General features: G+C 49.5%; 1 protein-coding gene across 1 annotated transcript in view; it reads right to left on the bottom strand.

Moving 5' to 3' along the window:
* Positions 1-19,319, bottom strand: part of LOC146860809 (sperm-specific sodium:proton exchanger-like) — a 5,538,638-nt gene that overhangs the window by 781,931 nt on the left and 4,737,388 nt on the right. The gene's annotated exons all lie outside the window — the stretch shown is intronic.

The following is a 19,319-nucleotide window of genomic DNA, read 5'->3' as shown; positions in this document are numbered from 1 at the left end:
CCCCAACGTCCGTTTTGTTGTTTAACATGGTGCAGTACAGGTGGGAAACAGCCTTATTCAGGATTGCTACAACAAGGACCCAGCCGTCCTGCAGGCAGTGGTCCAGTAGGTCCATGCCCAAAACCCCTTCCTCGCCCAGGGCATGTGTCAATTGTAGGTATTTGAACTGCTAAGTGTCAATTAAGGTGTATTTCTGTTGCAGAACCTCAAATGGCTGAATTGCCCCTCCCTCCTCGACATCCGTATAGTCTCTATCCCAATCTGCTCCTATCCATGAAAGTCTAAGAGTTTGCCAATTTTGGTCAGCAGTGTGCCCTTCCAGAGGGGAGTGGCCAAGGTAAGTAACCCTTACCAACCAATGGCACCTGTGGCATTCTCCCATGCCCTCCGGGTTTGCTCAGGGAGGTGCCTCCTATTTCGTTTACCATAGATGTAGTAGACATAAGTGCCTCCTCCCATGGCTGCTCTGTCTAGTCTGCAAGCCGGTTCATTTTGGGGCTGTGTCCCCAATCGTTAATCATGTATAATTTTGTTGCCTTATAGTATGGCCTTAAGCATGATTTTCACTCTTTATAGGGTTTTAAGGGTTATTCTTGGGGTTCTTCTGTCCCAGAGCAAGGTGCTAAATGTTTTATCCACTTTGTCAAAGTATTTATTGGGGATAGCGCATGCAATGTTTTACAGAACATAGAGTAGCTTAGGCAGGGAGATCATTTTATAAACGGCAGCTCTGCCCATGATCGTCAAGGGAAGTTTGTATCACACTTCTGCATCATTGTGTAAATATTTTAGCACCCTGTCTTGGTTAATTTCTAAGAACTGCTTGCGATCTTGTGTAATCTCAATACCTAGGTATTTGAAGCCCAATGTCGTCAATTGGATGTCTCCTGTCACAACCTTTGTATCTCTCCAGTCCCCCAATTGGAAGAGGAAGAATTTTCTCCACTTAATGTGGTACCCGGAATAAGTTTCAGAGGAACCGGACACAGACAGCACCTCTGGGAATGACAGGTCTGGATTTGTCACATACACCAAGGCCTCATTGGCGTATAGTGATATTTTCTATGTCATCTGATATTTAGAAAAAGCCCAGGATGTTGGCTCTATGGCACACCCAATAGGCCAACTACTTGAGACAAAATGAAAACAGGAAAAAGGGGGATAATGGACACCCCTGTCTCATGCCCCTTCTGAGGACGAAAGTTCCGGAGATCGTCCCATTCGCTCCCACCGCTGCGGAGGGTGCCTAATAGAAGAGGCCCACCCTGTTACAGAACCTGGGCGAAAAGTCAGAATCATGGTAGGGGATTGGATGGATACAGCCAGTCAATACACTCAAACGCTTTTTCAGCATGTAGCGACAGTATCGTCCGGGGTTCACTATTCACCTTCCGTCTATCCAGCCATGTGTTCAGGTGCCTAAGGTTCAGTACTGTGGCCTGCCCCGGCATGAAACCAGTCTGGTTGGTATGCACTAACTCTGTGATCACACCTGCCAGTCTGGTGGCTAGGACCTTGGCTAGGATTTTACTTTCGGTGTTCAGCATTGAAGTGGGCTGGTAGGCGAAGCATAGGTTGGGCAGTTTACCTTTTTTAGGTCTCGCCTAGCGTTGCAGCACATATGCTGCTCGCTTTGCAGGGCATGCAGTATTCAGTATAGCGTGGAAGCTTCGTGAAAGCTCCGCCCACTCTCCACCCATCTTTTTGATTGACTAGTGTTGTAAAGGCTGCCTTCTGATTGGTTGTAGGCTTCTTAGTCCCTCCTTATAATGACTATGTCGTCATTCCTGTCCTTCCATGGTTACTGACCCCTTTACTGGACAGACTACTTCCTTCCCATACCCCCCCTCCCGCAGTCCGATGCCTTCCCCCCCCCAGGGCCTTGTCGCTCGCATGCATTCCTGTTTGCAATGCAATAGATCTCACGTAAATACGAGTCCTATTGCATTGCCATTGGTTGTTTGTATTCCCATCCACCTTTCTTGACTGGAAGCACCTTTCCCCTCGTGTTGATGCGTGTTCCTGACGGCTCCCGGCATGCTGTGTGAGTTAAGGCATGCAAGGAACGCCCCATACTGCGACAGTTTTTGTTTAATTTTGGCTTTTGGGTCGGTGAAGAACATGTTGTACCATTGGTGACGTACTTTCATGAACAGCCTGTGCCACAGGGCTTCCAGGAAGACTGGCTGTGAGGAGGCCCCGCGACACAGGATTGTACTGGGAGCTGATAACAGTACTGTACAGGGGCTCTCTGTAAAGGTACTGAGGGGGTCTCCGAGCTGCGTGAGTGCTGTAGGGGAAATTTGAAGCTATGTTGGAAGGTCGGACCTTTGGTGGTGCCACTAGGAAATTGTTATTTGTGCTGCAGGTTTGGAGCTGTTCAGGGTCACTCAGGGAGGCTGTGCAGGTGTGTCTGTGTGGGGGGGCGGAGTTAGAGGGCCCTGTACATGGGGAAAATGCAACGATTCTGAGTGATTTAACCAATACAGGGTGCTCTAGGGGGCCCCTAGCCTGCTGGAGGCGATCTCCAAATAGCAAAAGGGCCTGTAGCAGATTAGGCGCCACGTAGACAGCTCCTCATGGAGAGACTGTGAGCTGTGCAGCTCCCTTGTGGGAGCTCCGAGACATGCAGCGGCCCGCATGGGGGGGTTAGGCGAAGGGCAGGGGGACTTGGGGGGCTTTGACCATTGCATGTACCTTAGGCGATCTCTGAACTGTGCAGGAGGGCCCTCTGGGATGTCTGAGGTATCAGGCCCCTCGTGAAGGATTTTGGGCTGCGTAGAAACGTACAGCTGTGCAAGGGTGCAGGCTTCTCCAGTTCAAGTTTGTAGAGGGATCTCGTCTATAGATACCAGAGCAGCTTAGAACTGTGCAAGATAGATCCTGAAAACTGCAAATTGTACAGGGGCCATCAAGTTGGCTCAGAGTATTGCAGTGACATGTGGAGGCTCTAGGCTAGCAGGGGCCTTTGGGCACACGCTGCACTACACAGTGACCCTCTGAGTATCTAACGGTGGATGAATCCATTGGAATCTCTGGGTTGGACTAGTACGGGGGCCTTCTACAGGCCTCCATCAATGCCCTTCGTGTGCTTTGTTTTTTTTAACACCGGGCGCACATTGAGGTGGGTGTGCCCGAAACATCCAGCAAATTGGAGAAGAGAGCAAATTATGGCATGAAAATAAGCCAGCACTAATAATAATCTCTTTTTGTTTTAGAAAGTCATAAAGGTGGGTTGAACCTGCTCCCTGCACTTCCTTGTGTAATATTTACTCCTTACGAGGGATAGCCCTATGCAACTGCTGATTGGGTGGCGTCAAAACAGACCTTTCTGTTTGGCTTCGTTTTGTAAACCAGGCTAGGCTGCAGAAGGCGCTGGGTCATTCTAGTGAGCTGGGACCGGAAGTAAGTTTGCGATTATTGCTTCTTGAACCCTGTCTGACTTTTGCAGTAGCTTGGTCACCCTAAAGCAGGGGCTGGAAATAAGTAAGAGTTTTGCTGTCACCTCAACGTTACTCAGAGATCATTGTTATGTATATATACATCGCTACTGTCATGAAAAGCTGGCCTAACGGTTATTTTAACTATTTTGTATAGCGCGAGGCATCGGAGCTCTTTAAAAGAGAACAGTGAGCAAACGATCGCAGCAGGAGTACGTCAATCCCAGCAGGGGTACATTGGAGGTACAATAGAGCGCTGGTTTAGGAACTTGGAAACTAACCTAGGCTCAGCAAAAAGTTGTGGGCAAATTACTTAATTTTGTCGTTTGTGAAGATCTGTAAAGTAATCTAGTTCTCATGTAAAGGGCTCTAATAATGTGGGCCAAGTTTGCAGTATATAAAACCTATCTCGATAGCTCCTTCTCAGTTGGGTATATAATGTTACTGTCACTTCACAACTGAGTGTATGTCAGTCCACTGTTCCCTTTTACTTTTTGGCTACTTATTGTAGTCTAAGGGCAGGTCTTCATATAAAAGCCTGGTCCATGTAGATTGTTTTTTTATTGCACATGTGTCCCTTGTATCTGCATTCAACCTACACATAAGAGAAGAGACTGCTCTTGAACGCTGTACTTCTTCCAATATCGTCTGTGGCCCGGACTCATGTTGAACCGAAGGAAGGTGTTTTGAAATTAAGTAAAGTATCTGTAAATATTGCTAGCATAGAAACAGGAAATAAAAATAGACTTCTCGTACTTTGTTTTCCTATTTGCAATTACTCTGGCTTTATTTTGTTGCCTGGACGGCCAGTTGCATAGCCAGTGTGTCATGAACCCCAGTGAAAAGAAGGGAAGGCATGCATTTGCATTGAAAGAGAAGGAGACACTCTCCAAACCATCAGTGAACTTGTATGTCTGAACTATGAGATGAGCACTTCACAAGCTGTCATCAGACTTCCTCCTAGTTATGCTCTCTATGCTTTTTAGGTCTCGCCTATGCAGTGCGCATGCGCTGCTTAGGAGAGACCTTTAGCAATCGGTTCGCTTTTTTGCCCAAAAACGTGCACGCGCTGCATTGCTTTCAATGGCAACGCGTGCACGTTTGGCGATTCCCTTGTGGGAGCGAGCTTTCAAAACCATCTGTTAGTAATTAACAGATGGTTCTTGTTCGCTCCCGCAAGGGAAACCGGCGCAGGCCCCCTCCTCTCTCCCCTTCCCCTGCTGCCTCCTTTTTACTTTTGGATTTTTCCCTGCATGCGATTAAACATATTTTAAATTAAGGCTGGAACCTTAACACGAAAGGCCCAGACTTCACTACATCTCTGACGTTTTCCAAGTCCACCCGTGAGCAATTCATTCTTCCAGGATGTGCTCTTTGCATTCCGGGTTTTTCCGTCCTCTTTATTCCATTATTGAACTAGGATGAGTTCTAGAATGCAAGGGGGAAACACTGGGACAGAACCAGCCATTTCCGCATGGACGGGATTAGACCTGAGATCTCTACACTGTGGAGGCGCAAAAACCCAGGGAGAGATTTGTGAATCAGCAGCTCCATGCTCTGTCCGCAGAGTGGAAAGGGCGGGGGAGAAGTCTTTGCATGCCCTTTTAACATCACTGTGTGAACCTGCTGGAATCCCTGTGCCCCGCCAACATAGTGCAAAGGTTAGGAACAGACACTTTAATTGAAAGATGCCCCCTCTTGCAGGTACAGGGCAGGTCCCAGATAGGGTGTGCACAAGTGCAGCACGAGGACTTCAAACATGCACCACCAGATGATGTGGCTGCAAAACAGCTGGGTTTTGTGACACAATCACAGCAGCACTGCGAGCTCAACGAGTGACCTTCAATGATCCCAGCAAGTGCAACTCGTGTCTTTAATCTGCTTCCCCTGCTGGCACATGTGGTTCCTCTGCACCATACAGACATTGGCCTCTTTAAAGATGAGTTCCTAAACACGCTGCTTTCGTACTCAAATGCACAGCTGCCACCTGGTTGGTCTCCCCAGTGTACCCCACTCCGCCCAGTGGGGTCCAGGAAAGGGCGACCCCTGCCGGGTTAAAGGCGAGGGCGGGATATGTCAGGAAGTGGGTCTTATTCAGAACAATGCATAAGCCTGCACATCATGGCATTTCCAACATAGACACTCATCCTTCGTTGGTCGATAATGTGAGTACTATCCAGAGAAGTATTCGAATAAACACTTTATCCAAGATAGAACAATTTGTAGTGAGCTCTACAAAAAAAAATAACGAGGATAGGTCTGCATTCTCCATTTCAGTACAGAAGTATCTCCTGCCAGCGGGAAGAAGGGAACGCTTCCACACAGTTTAAACACCACTTGAGCTGCATTGCCATCTGATTAGTTGGTTCTCTGTGCACAACTACCTGTGAAGGGTTTACCACACCCCTAAATGGATTCTCAACATCCGCTTACAGCGAGAGGACATATTGTGAAAGATGCCTCACATGATTCAAACTGCTGGGACTCTCGACCAAACAGACTCAAAAGACCACTTTCATCCACAGTAAAGGCAGCCTGAGTGGAGGGGCCGCACCTCCGTGAATGCCAGGCCAGGCCTTATAGACCCCGCTGGGCTATCCAAGCCTGCACAGTGTGTGCGATAATACATGGTGTTTGTGCGATTCACACCTCGGCTGATGTGAGGCCATATGGGTTGGGAACCAGCATGTTGTGCATCAGGGTCTGTTATGAGTAGTAAGCTAGCCTTTGGACAGGTCGGGCACTTTTCTCTGTGACATTACTTAACGTGTATTTGTAAAGTGCACGTTCATCCCTGATGGGGTATCTTGGAGCTGAATAACAGATGTTAATTGTTACCCAACGGTACTCATTTTATCGCCCTCAGATGGTTGAAAGGCTGAGTGAACCTGCCGGGATTTGAACCGGTGAACCAGGGGCGGTGCGTCCATTAGGGCGCTTGGGCGTTGCTTCACTAATTAATTTGAGGGTGGCACCGCACTCGAGTTGAGCGTTGCAGTCACTCTCTCTGACTCTCTCACTCACACAATGCAATCTATCCCAGGCCGCCGAAGGCAGTCGGCTCAGAAGGGGGCTGGGCAGCACTACAGGAGTTTAGCTGCAAGTGTCTGATTGACATCCACCATAATATGTATCAGGTGGTCGGCGGAGCACACACCAAGAGTGCGCATGCTTTGTTTAGGGCTTAAAAATGTTGCGACCAGCCCGAACATACACACTAGGTGCTGCTCATTAGAAGAGCGAGGGTTGTTCCATGCCGCTCTTCTAATGAGCAGCCTAGAGCGCATGTTCGGGCTGGTCGCAAAAAATGTTAAGCCCGAAACAGAACATGCGCACTACTGCTCAAGCCAATCCTGGAACTGCTGCTGGAGCAGTGTCTGGATTGGCTGAGATGCAGGCGGTACTTGCCAAGGCGCCAACGCGGGAGTCGGACCCCTGCCCAGGAGGACTCGCAGAGGCGGCGCGGACCCATTAAGTTGAGTATGCTTAATAATGCTTTATTTTAATCTCCCCCATGCCGCGCGCGACCCCCAACACACCCCCTGCGAGTATTGGAGCACGAGCTGCAACTGTGTGCTGTTCGAAACATGCTCCAGCTCTACATGTTCGAGCAGGCTTGTCCTGACATGGTTGTTTTGTGTTTTCTACCTTGACTTCACATGCAGGCTGCTTTGCACATGGGTGTCGGCGGTGTAGCCTTCACTGGTTATTTTCATTTGGCAATACATGCTCTGAGGTTGGCATATATTAGAAGTCTCGGCACTTTGGTGCCTTCTGCAGGTGTGCCCGGTCTACGGCTGTATTGTCAGCGGGCATGTACTGTACACATGCGAACAGCCAGTGACTTCTCGGCGCGTTATTTTTAACCACTAATCTACCAATCTTAGGAAATTCCTGCATTGCGCTAAAGGGAAGTTTAACGGGTCAAAAACAACCATTTCATAATGACGGTTCCTAAAGGAATACATTTTGAGCTCTTGTTACTTGAACACGATAAACTATGGATGGGCGTAGCAGCTCTTCATAAACAGACGGTACGTTCATACTGGGAATCGGAAGGCCCTCTCGTATTCCTTTATACTAGACTGGCCTTTGTTAGCGCAGCAAGGATCGATTGTGCAGCACACTATAAGATAAGGCTTCTAAATGTCAAAGGGCACCAATGACATCTGTTTTGCAACATGGAAGGTACATTTTGTGAAGCTGATCCTACCATTGGTTCCTGCGGGAGTGTTCACGTTGTGGTTTTGCTGGATAATGTACTGTATAAATGGGAAGAATTTTGGTTCATAAGGTTGAAGGTCTCTCTGCTGCTGGAGGGCCTGCGAGGGGGAGGGGGTTGGCGGGTGACTGCCGGCTATTCTGCACATTTACAAGTCAGCAATTAGACTCAAGTCAATCCCTTGGAATAATTAATGTAATTAATTTTGTTGGGCATAGAACATGATTTGCATCAATGGTGTCTGGCGATTCAGTTTAGCATTGGTATATTTTCCTACTGAAAGAATCAGTTTAAAAACAAAGCTTGCCTCCTCACCAGACTATTGTATGCCCCGCGCCTCGAAGAATCTCAAAAATGTTGTTAGACTTGCAGGTCTAGTGTCAAGAATGATATACTGGAACCATGAGCTGCACACAGCAGCTTGTTAAACAACTTCTCTCTGGCCCTTTCTTCCCCTGTCACTCTGTCCAACCCTCTGTCCCCGTCTCTCTGTCACTTAGTCGACCCCTGTCTTTGACCCGGTCCCTCCATGTGACCCTCTCCCCATCCCTCACTCTTTGCCTGTTTCGTACATGCCAATCCCCCCGATTCATGCAGGAGAATCCCCAACATTGTTTCACCTGTCCCTCTGGTGTCTCTCTCACTGCAGCATCTCTCCTGTCCCTGTTTAAACTGGTGTCTCTCCTTCAACGAGTGTTTCTTTCCTCATAGCGTCTCCTGTCCCTGCCACTTTCTTTCAACTGGTTCTCTTTCCTTGACGCATCTCTCGTTTTCTGCTATCACAGATTTAAATTTTCAAAGCAACATTGCTAGCATGAAGAACGGGCTCGATTTTGCCATTCCTGAAACAGTATAGTAGGCCTGGGCCAAAATTCCGTTCCGTTCGCGGAAATTGCGATAATTTGGCATTTTCGCGTTCCGCGGAAGGCACGAAAATGTCAAAATTTCCGCATTCCACAGCTTAGCGATAATTTGTTTCTTGCTCGCGCTGTGAAATAATACATTCTTGCGTGCGCGCGATCGCCTTACCTGAATCCCCGCGTTCGCCGACAAGTTTTCCTTTTCCGGTCGCGTTCTCCACGAGATGTTGGATTGTTGGTAGCCATTTGCGCTGTCTCGCGGCAGTTCGCGCCTGCAGTTATGTCATGCGTCGCGCGATCACGTCTTTCTTCTCGCGATCATGCACCGCGAGACAAGTGAAAACAAGATGGCCGCGCCCGCGATCAACCGCATGGGTAAGTTGGCGAGCCGCGACCACGCAGAAAATACAGCGAACGGGCGGGAAAAAAACTTCTGCATCTTCGCGATATTTCTGCATGTTTGCGGAGATTTTTAACATTTTTGCGATAATTTGCAATTCGCAAATTCCGCCCACCCCTACAGTATAGTCTTCGGAAAATGTGTTTTGTTTTTCTTCAAAGCTTAATATTTTAGTTTCGTGCAAGTAAACTTTAAAGGCGCTTCTAGCTATGGGAATTAAGATTTGAAGTTTCCTGTGGGATGTGTAGCACAGTATATGCCTAGCAATTTTACACACAATGCATTCTGGGAAACGTAGTCTTTCATGACAGCTACAATTTCCACATCGAACGAGGGGGTTTATTGTGTAGTTGAATGAATGTCCTGCATGTGGGGCTTTGGTTCAGGAAGCAGCGGCCTCCGGTGTAGTGCTGGAGAGGAGACACAGGCAAGGCGGCAGAGCCCGAGGGGTGGGAAGAGTTTCCAGAGAGCAATATTTATAGATTATTTAATGCGATATAGACACACTCGTGTGATGTATGTCAATATTCTGATTCGCACACGAGGGAAAGTTCATCAGCAGCCAGGAAATATATATTTTAGGTAATTAATAGGGACAGTAAAGGGGCGCGGGGAAACAGCAGTAGTTATGTTGAAAATATGTTGCCTAAGAAAACAAACTAGGGAGCGCTGGCATCCAGTCATGTTTGAGTTCCTGTCAGTGAAAATTGTAGATAAAATCATACCAAGTGACGTATTTAAAACGTATACAACATTTGCACTGGTTGAAGAACTGTCTGCACATATTTCTATATGACTAGTTACAGACAGCAGCTGTGGCTGCTTCCCGAAGTCTGGTTAGAGCATATTTTTCCGAAGTTAATGCTGCATGCAGTGCAAGACACTGGGCAAGCATACATTTTTAAAGGGCTAAAGTTGTCATGCAGAACAATTTACATATTACAGTAACTGTTGAACAAATTAATGCAAGAAGATATGGGGCAGTTTTAATGTGTTTAATATTTCAAGACTATACTTTCCCACTGCTTAATAAGCCTTGCTTTATCACTGCATACATTTGCTTAAAAATGCACCATTTGCCAATCTTTTTTAAATTTCTTTCTCAGGAGAGGGACTCTCCCTAGACCCCAGGTTTGTTCATTGAACTTGTTCACAAGACTAACTAGTGTTTTCTATTGAAAAGGGTAGAGCCAAAGCAGTCTTTTTTTTTTTAATAACAATTTTTATTAGAAAACAAAACAGCAGCGGAAAAGACAGTACATAGGTAGTTCAGCTGTATATAAATACATTCAAGTACAAATAAAAGTGTGCATAACATTCTGGAGCATTAACAGTAGCATCGAGCAGTATGATAGTCAGTATAGCGGAAATACTTATGTCCACATGTCTGGAAGTCACCCCTTCTGCACATTTTTACCGGCACCGGGAATTATGTAATCGCCTCTGTGTCCGCCGCCTCCAGTATTGCATTTCTTTCCCGTCTAAGTTACAATGTGGGAGAGATACAGATATTCCCCCTATATTTATTCCAGCGCCCCCACTTTTGATCCCATTTTCGAGGGCAGCCTCTACCTTTATACACAGTTTTCTCCGCTACCATAGCATGGTCCATGTCATTAGCCCAATCCCGCATCCGTGGTATAGTGTCCACCCCCCACTTCTGGGCAATATTTCTTTTTGCGATGCTCCATCCCATGGTGGCCCATGATTGTTCGGTTTGGGTGATGTCTGTTGCCTCCCAAATATTGAGGAGGCATAGACGGGGAGATGGATGTATGGGTTTATTGCAAGATCTAGTCATTTGCCGGGTCACATCCATCCAGTAACGCTGTATGTGGGGGCATTCCCATATAATGTGTTTGAATGTACCAGGTTGATTGCAATGTCGAAGACAATTTGTGTCTGGTCTCCTGCCCAGTTTAAATAGCAATGTAGCATCAAAATATACACGGTGTAGAATCATAAGCTGGACCAGCCGGAGTCGCATCGGGATGGCTACCTCACGGGGGAAGTAAGCGCTTCGATCCAGTCCTCATCATCAATAGCACCCAAGTCCGCCTCCCAATTAGCACGCAGTTTCAGCATTGGGTCAGGTTGGTTGTTGATAAGTTTCTTCTATATTAAGGAGACAGCCTTTCTGTCCATTGGGTCCAGCAACAACCTGTCTTCCAGGGGAGAAGATTCTGGGAGGGAGGTGCCAGTAGGAAGGGTGGAGTCTATGGCATGGCTAATCTGAAGATACCGGAAGTGCTCTGATGGTGCAAGCTGATATTTGAGTTGGAGTTCTGCGAAGGAGGCCTTCTTGCCCGTAATCCACATATCCCCCACCATGGAAATGCTGATCGTGTCCCACCTATCAAATCCTGCACAAGCACTGAGGCACCCAAGGATGTCGGGCTCCCACAGGGGGGTGGCCTTTGTTAGGCGCCCACGCCATCCCATCCGCTGTTGGACCCCATGCCACACTTCTACTGTATGGGCCGTAGGGCCGGTCAAACCTAGTTTCTTGGGGATCGAATATAGCGCTCTATTGTAGCCTCCCTTCCCCATTAACCACAGATCAGTTCGGAAGCTGGGGTCGGAATGGGATCCAAACGCCCATTTGTTAATGGCAATTAATTGAGACGCTTGTTAATACAGACGCATGTTCGGCAACCCGATGCCACCATCGTACCATCCCATAGTGAGCTTATGTATGGCTATCCGAGGTGGCCCATTATCCCATAGTAAATTTCTAACTGCTGAATCGATCTGCGAAAAATAGGAGTCAGGGACCGGGAAAGGGGTATTTTGCAGGGCATAAAGAAAGCGTGGCAGGGCGAGCATCTTGAATAACGATGCCCTGCCCATAAGGGTGAGGGGCAGCGTCTTCTAGTGGGTGACATCAGATTTAAATCTCTGCAACGGACCCAACAGATTCCATTAGTAGAACGCTGCCTCGACAGTTGTTATAAAGATGCCGAGGTATTGAAAGCCCTGGACCGCTACAGGGATGGTATAGCCTCGAGGGCTCTGTGGCAGATCACCCCAAAGGGAATACATCTGGGATTTGGACCAGTTTATCTGGTAACCAGAGTGAGCCCCAAAAATGTGGAAAATATGGAGCACGCGGTGAAGAGAGCGCGCCGGCGAAGTGAGATAAAGTAAAATGTCGTCCGCGTATAGCGATATGCGGTTCTCGTGTACGTCTGTCCATTTAAAACCTCGGATGTCGGGGTCCCCCCTAATCCAGACCGCTAAAGGCTCGAGGGCCAGAGCAAAAAGGAGTGGTGACAGTGGGCAGCCCTGTCTTGTGCCCCGACCTAGGGGAAAGGAACCCGAGCGATGGTTGTTCACTGAGATGTGGGCGATGGTAAAGTTGTATAATAGTCTGATCCACCCAATCAACTTGGGCCCGAGGCCAATGCGAGCCAGAACCGCGAATAGATAGTCCCATGCCACAGTGTTGAATGCCATTCTTGCGTCAAGCGCGAGCAAGATCGCTTCCTCTTCTATAGTCGTCACACGACCCAGTGCACCATGGACGCGCCGCAAGTTACGCGCCATGTTGCGACCTGGCATGAACCCCGACTGTTCCGGTTGAATCAAGTCAGCGAGATACGGAAGTAGCCCGTTAGTCAACAGTTTGGCCAAGATTTTGGCCTCCACCGTTATCAGAGAGATAGGCCGGTAGGATGTGCACTCGTCCTCTGGTTTGCCGGGTTTGCGGATAACCACAATAGTGGCCTCACGGATGTCGGCTGGGAGAAGAGCAGTCTCATAGCATTCATTGTACATATTTAGTAAGTGGGGAGCGAGCTTCGTCGCCATGGGTTTCATGAGTTCAATCGGAAGCCCATTAGGGCCCATCACCATACCGGCCCGGATGTCTTGAATTGCTTTCAGAATCTCTTCAACGGAAAAATCGACCTCTAAAGCCTCCCTGTCTTGAGGGGACACAGTTGGTACTTCGATAGTAGCGAGGAGTTCTGCTGCCCATGGTGCTTGTGAACCCTGTGGCTTTTTGTAAGTTTGTTCATAGTAGTTGGCGAACGTCTCTGCGATGCCCTGAGGGTCAGTAATCAGGACGTCATCGGGCCCCTTGCATGCGTGCACCCATCTGGCTGACTGTCCCTTGCGTTCCAGCCATGCCAGAAATTTTCCTGTTCGTTCGCCCTGTTCATATCTTCTATGACGGGAGGCGAGAGTACGTCTGTTGGCGCCCTCTAACAGCAGCTGTTTATAATCCTGTCTCTTGACATTCAGGCTATGTAGACGATCTTGATCAGGATTCTGTGAGGTGGTGTGTTCAAGAGTTAAGATCTCTTTCTTCAGCTCATTCACACACCGGTTGCGCACTGTCCTATGGCCGACCATCAAGGATAATGCCCTCCCCTTTATAACTGCCCCAAATGCACCCCAGAGCGTTATTGCCGACTGTACGGACCCTGTATTCTCCTCAAAATAGAAGTTAGTGTCTTCCCGTAGGCGGTCTCTGACATGTGGGATCTTTAGTGCCCAAAGCTGAATCATGATGGGGCCTGGCTGCACCACACGGTGAGCACCGAAAACTGTAGTGACCAGGGAGTGATCAGATATCCCTCGTGCTAGGCAGGCTGAATTGGTGAAGTCCTGTATGTGCTGTGCTTGGGTAAACAAGTAATCGAGTCGAGATTGGCTGCCATGCACCCATGCTTGGAATGTGAAGTGAGTGTCCAGAGGGAGGGACCATCTCCAGATGTCCACCAACCCCAGGGCATTAGTAAAGTCATGTAGTTGCACGTCGTGTGCAGAGTCACGTCTGGGCAGGGACCGGTCTATCTGGCCATTCAGTACAAGGTTAAAATCTCCACCCATCACCAAAATACCAATGGGTAAGTTCAATAGTATCGCCCCAACGTCCGTTAGTGTCATGCGTTGTAGGCCTGGTGGGTCATACACTGAGATAACATTGAGAACTTTGCCCTCCCAGATGCCAGAACAGGCTGCATATCTACTATGTGGATCAGTCCACGTGTTGTGTATTATGTAGGGACAGCCCTTTCTAAGGAGGATCCCCACCCCCCTGGACCCTGATGTAAACCCCGCGTGTATGACCATACGATAACCTTTCCTGTCCAGGGCCTTGCAGGAATTACCTATTAGGTGGCTTTCCTGGAACAAAACTATATCCAGGCACTGTTGGTGAATATATTGTAGCACTATTCCACGCTTGATTTTGTCCCCTAGCCCATTAACATTCCATATCATGAGTCTAAGTCCCTGCCCTCTCGCCATAAAATTCTAATGGTGGTTCAAAGAGTAAACAGAGTGTACTTGGTGAGTGGAGCCCTCGGCGACAATCTTCCATGCTGCTACAACTGTGGTAAAGTGCCCTGTAAAGTCATGAGGTGTGAAATCAACAAGCTGAGTGTAGATATTAACCAGAGCCCACTGATACAAGATGCAATGTCGTGCCAAACTGTAAATGTATAAGCCCGTACTTTGTCCTGCTGCAAAGCGCCTTACCATAACTGCCCCCAAACAACGTGAACCCAAAAATACCCTCAAAACAACAAATTTCCCCCCCCCCTCCCTGCCTCCCTGCTCAGCGGGACTAGAACCGCCCGCCACCCCCAACATGCAGAGTGCCTGTCACCCACCCATGAACAATTTCAGGGAGCGCGGGTGACCCCACTCCCGGTTAGCATATTGTCATACGACATTTCTTCGCTCCCCGGCAGCCGCGGCCCGCGGAGGGAGTTCCGTGGGGCGGTAAGGCGGGGCGGGGGAGGGGCAGGGTGGGGGGTTCTAAAAACCGGAATATGGATAATTGCAGGTAAGTAAACAATTAAATAAATAAAACAATAAAAAATAAAACAAATTTCGTAACGCATATTCCGGTTTTTAGAACCCCCCACCCTGCCCCTCCCCCGCCCTGCCTTACCGCCCCAAGGAACTCCCTCCACGGGCCGCGGCTGCTCCCCAGCCTTATCCCACCCCTAAAGCATTGAGTCGCCTAGAGGCCCATATCAACCCTTGCTATGTGTCCCACGACACCCACATCATCAATAACAGTATACTAACATTTTCATCCTGATCCCGAACCGCCCAACATTCTAAACGAACCAGTGCACCAACAACGTAGGCATTCTATGCACCAAGGCGCGCACCCGACCCAGGTATCAGACATCCTCCCCCGCATTCCCCCATCACTGTTATGTATGCAGAGTCACGTTTGGGAGATCATGGCACCACGAGCATGGGTCCACAGGAGAGCATTGCCAATCTCACACCATCTTACCAACCGCAGAATCAGCGCACTCCCGTGTGTCCCTGAGAGTCAGAGTCAGAATGCGGAGGGGATCTTCTCTGCTGGCGCCAGTCAGCGTTGTCGTCCGCTGCAGAGACTGTCTTTTTGCCTTTTTTTTCAACCGTGCGCCATCCATCCAGCCAGTCTCAGGCTTCCTCTGGTCGGGTGAAAAACCAGGATTTACCATTTGCTTCCACACAGAGCTTGGCGGGGAACAGCATTGCGTACTTGACTTCCTGAGCACGTAGAGCCCTTTTTACCTCCAGGAAACTCCTTCATTGTTTCTGAACTCTCATCGTGAAGTCGGGAAAAAACATGATTTTGCTGTTCTCCAAGATAAGTGGCGGGGCCGCCCTTGCCATCAGCAGAATGACATCACGGTCTCGAAAATTTAAGACCCTCGCCAGTAATGGTCGAGGAGGTGCTCCAGACTTCGGGCGTCCCCTGGGCACTCGGTGAGATCTCTCGATCGTGAAGCATTTTGAAAGTCCTCTGGGTTGGAGATGTTTGAGGACAAGATCCTCCACAGAGAGGTCCGCCGCCTGCCCTTCCGCGCGTTCCGGCACATCAATAATGCGGACATTGTAGTTGTCCAGCTGCAGGGCCATTGCCTCGTGGGAGGAGCGGAGGTATTTGATTTCTTTCTTGAGCAGAGCGGTGTCCGTAACTAATTCTTTGGTGGTGTTCTCTACCGTTCCGACCCTTTCTGTTGTCTTCTTCATGTTTTCTCAAATCAATGCCACATCCGTGACCACTGTGTCAATCCGCACCTCGAGGGAGGTCCTTATCGCCGTTATTGCGTCCAGTAGATCCTTGTTTGATGGTTCTGTTGCCTCTCACGGTGTCAACGCCTCTGTTCGGTCCGCAGTTTGCTGTTTCTGCCAGGCGAACTTCTCAAGCTTGGACTGAGCCGTTGTCCGGTTCGAGCGGCCGTTCGCCATTGTGTCTCGTCGCGGGATCACCACCGCTGATCGGGGCGCATCCGCTACTCCCCGCCGCCTGCGGTGAAATTTTTCACCCAGCCTGTCGGCTTTCGCAGGAGGCACCCCACACTTAGGGAATCTAATCAGGGTCACCCCGCAAAGGCCGCAGGAGGAAAGCCAAAGCGCCTCAGTGCCCCAGCTATGGGCGGCCAGCCGAGGATCAAAAGGCATGGTTCTTGCGGCTGCAGGAGTCTCTCAATAGAGGCAGCGCTCCTCCCCTGTACGGATAGGCCTGCAGATCCCACTGGTAAGGGGTTCCCCGGGTGAGGAGTGAGTATGTTAGGCCCCGTGGGTGCACCGGGACACCAGCGTATCATCAATGTCCAGGTTCAAGATGGCTGAGCCGGCACGCCCCGCGTATGCGAAACCTGGTATCGATAGTTCAAGGCCCCTCCGTCATGATCACGAGGTCTCCAGGCACTAGCCGCAATTTGTAGGCTTCCCGCTATCCCAACGGACTTCTGCCACCGATTTCCAGTTCAGGCGTGGAGATTATGGGGCGGGCAAAGCACAGGGCTGGAAAGTGCTTCCGTCACTGGCCTGAGGGACATTGTTTGGCGAGCCTCCAACAGCTGGACCGCAGGGAAACTATCCGCAGTAGCGATCGAGGGCCCCCGCTAATCCTTGACCCCCCCAGAACAGTATAGTCCAGCATCTATGGAGTATGCAGCCACTCCATGAACCTCTGCAGCCGGGTGGGAGGCCCAGGTGTTTGGAATGGCAGTATGTCGTGGAGCGCCACCGGTAATGGGCCTCACTGTAGGCCACAAGGTGATTCAGGGGGGGCCTCAGTGCGCACCCCCCTTTTGCGCTGCCACCTCGGTTGCTTTTCTGCGGCCGCACAGCTGTCTCGGGTCGCTCCGAACCTCACACGCACTCAGCGGCGTTCCGTCTCACCGCCGCACACCAATGGGGCTGCCGCACCCTCCACCAGCCCCGGCACTCACCGGATCGTCGGGGGCAGTCGACACAGCCTTCGCTAGAGCTCTGGCCCCACGGGTCTCGTTTCATGCGTCTCCAAGGTGACCCCCAGAGGCCCCGGCAGTGTAGGCCCCAGCCGCGGCCTCGCATGATGCTGGGCTGGCGCGGCCACCCCCTGCAGTCGGCAGGGGCATCCACAGGGTCCCGGGCTCCGAAGCACCCAAGGAGCAGTCTCACCGATGTTCACCAAAGTTGAACCAGTGACCATCGGACTCACCAGGAGCACCTCCCCGGCACCAGGGTGGGAATCGAGCTGGCTGAAGCGGATTACTGCAGGATAATCGGGAGTGGCGCTCCGGAGAGACACTATAGAGCGGCCATTCCCGTTTGCGGTTGGCCACGCCCCCTGAGCCAAAGCAGTCTTGCTTAAGACCCTAGCCCTCTTCAGAAGTCAGACTTGCTTGGCAACCCAGAAATTCTCTGACATAATGTATGAGTTTTCTTTTATGAATGCCTAGAAGAACTGAATTTTTAGTCCATTTATCACAGAAATAGTGCGGTAAATCGCACCAAAAAGATGCCAATTTTAAAAAAATGTCTTCATGGGGGAGAACCCCCCCGAACACCCCTCTTATTGCCGTCGGTCTCGCTCGCTGCGGTCGCTCTCAGACGTTGATTTGTTCTGCATTCGCCTCACCAGTTTCAAATCCCACCAGCCGCCACTGCCTGTGACCATTAGGGGTGGGCGGAATTTGCGAAGTCGCGTTACGCAAATCTCCGTGAAATCGCCACAAATCTCTGCGAGCATGCAGAATCTCCGCGAAGATGCGGAAATACTTGTCCCGCCCGTTCGTGATGTGTTTTTGCGTGCTGGCGGTAAAATATATCGCCAACTTGCCCATGTGGTCGCTAATGGGCTAAAAGCCATCTTGTTTTTCACTTGCCCCGCCCACTCGCGCTGGTTATTTCCTGTTCCGGGTCACGTATTGCATGCTCGCAATGCTTATTTTCTGTTCCGGGTTGCGTACTGCATGCTCCCGCCCGTTCGCGATAAGTATTTCCCATTCAGGAACACGTATTACGTGTTTGCAACGCTTTTTGCGTGCTCGGGGGAAATATCGCGCGAACGTGCCCACGGGGTCGCAATGGGAGCACCCATCTTGTTTTCACTCTATTGCGATGGTTCTGGGCCTGCTTTTCAATCCTCCCTCTATCTTTTCAATCCTTTGTTTCTGGAAAGTTTTTTTAATCTTTCTTTATTTATTATCTATCTCTCTATTTTCCTGATTCTATATTTTGAGTTTTTTTCAACTTTTTTTGTGTATTTTCCAATACTTTTTCAGACTTTTTCTTTTACCTGCTTTTTTAATTTCTTCTACTTACTTTTTTCATTCCTACCTTTTCTTTTCTGCCCCGTCCTACTACCCAGAACAATGGCAAAGGGCCGCAGGGCTCGTAGCCGCAGCCAGTGCCGCGACCGCCTTCCTTCCGGAAGGTGGCGCCAACACGGGTTGCAGCCACGGGACTTATTCAGTGAGGCCGAGGTGGCCGCACTGGTTTTTTTTGTGCAGCGCCACCTCCCCTTAACCCTGGCAGTAGGCGGCAGGCCTGGGTCCGGGTACGGGCTCCGGGAGCGTCGGCAGCATTGGGGAAAGGTGCGCCGGCAGTGTTTCGCTGCTCTGGTGTCCGGCGCACCCAAAACCAGTTGACGCACCAGTGGTCCGATATTCTGGACCGGGAGCAGGACCTGCTGGATCTGCTAGGAGTGAAGGTCCCAGGGCTTGGTGAGTAGCTATTTAATATTACTACTTTGTGTCTGTTCTTCTGCTCTGTGTTATATATTGTGAATATATTTTTTTTCCGACCAGCAAGATTGCTGCTGCTTACATTGCAGGTAAATTAGGTTTAAAAATATTCTATGATTGTTATGACACAGGTGCTCGGCGCTACTAAGCTTACTTGTTTGCAACTTTGCGCTCGCTTAGCGTGATTATGTAAGAGTTTCTTTAGGTAATGCTAGAGAGACTTTAGTCCTTTTGTCCTATAACTAAGAGATAGCGGTGGATTGATACTTTAGTTTAGTTTCTTATTAGTATGAGTTGGTAATTTTTTTGCGGTCTTCGTGACGCACCCTCTGTTACGTCACGTGCCGCTGAGTGATACTTACCCCAGTCCTTAGTAAAACCTTTTGTAGTTTGTTTAGTGAGTGGTAATAGGCTTAG

This window comes from Triturus cristatus, chromosome 3_1, assembly GCF_964204655.1.
Source record: "Triturus cristatus chromosome 3_1, aTriCri1.1, whole genome shotgun sequence".
NCBI lineage: Eukaryota > Metazoa > Chordata > Amphibia > Caudata > Salamandridae > Triturus > Triturus cristatus.
Note: the sequence above shows the minus strand (reverse complement) of the source record. Positions and strands in the feature narration are given on the sequence as shown.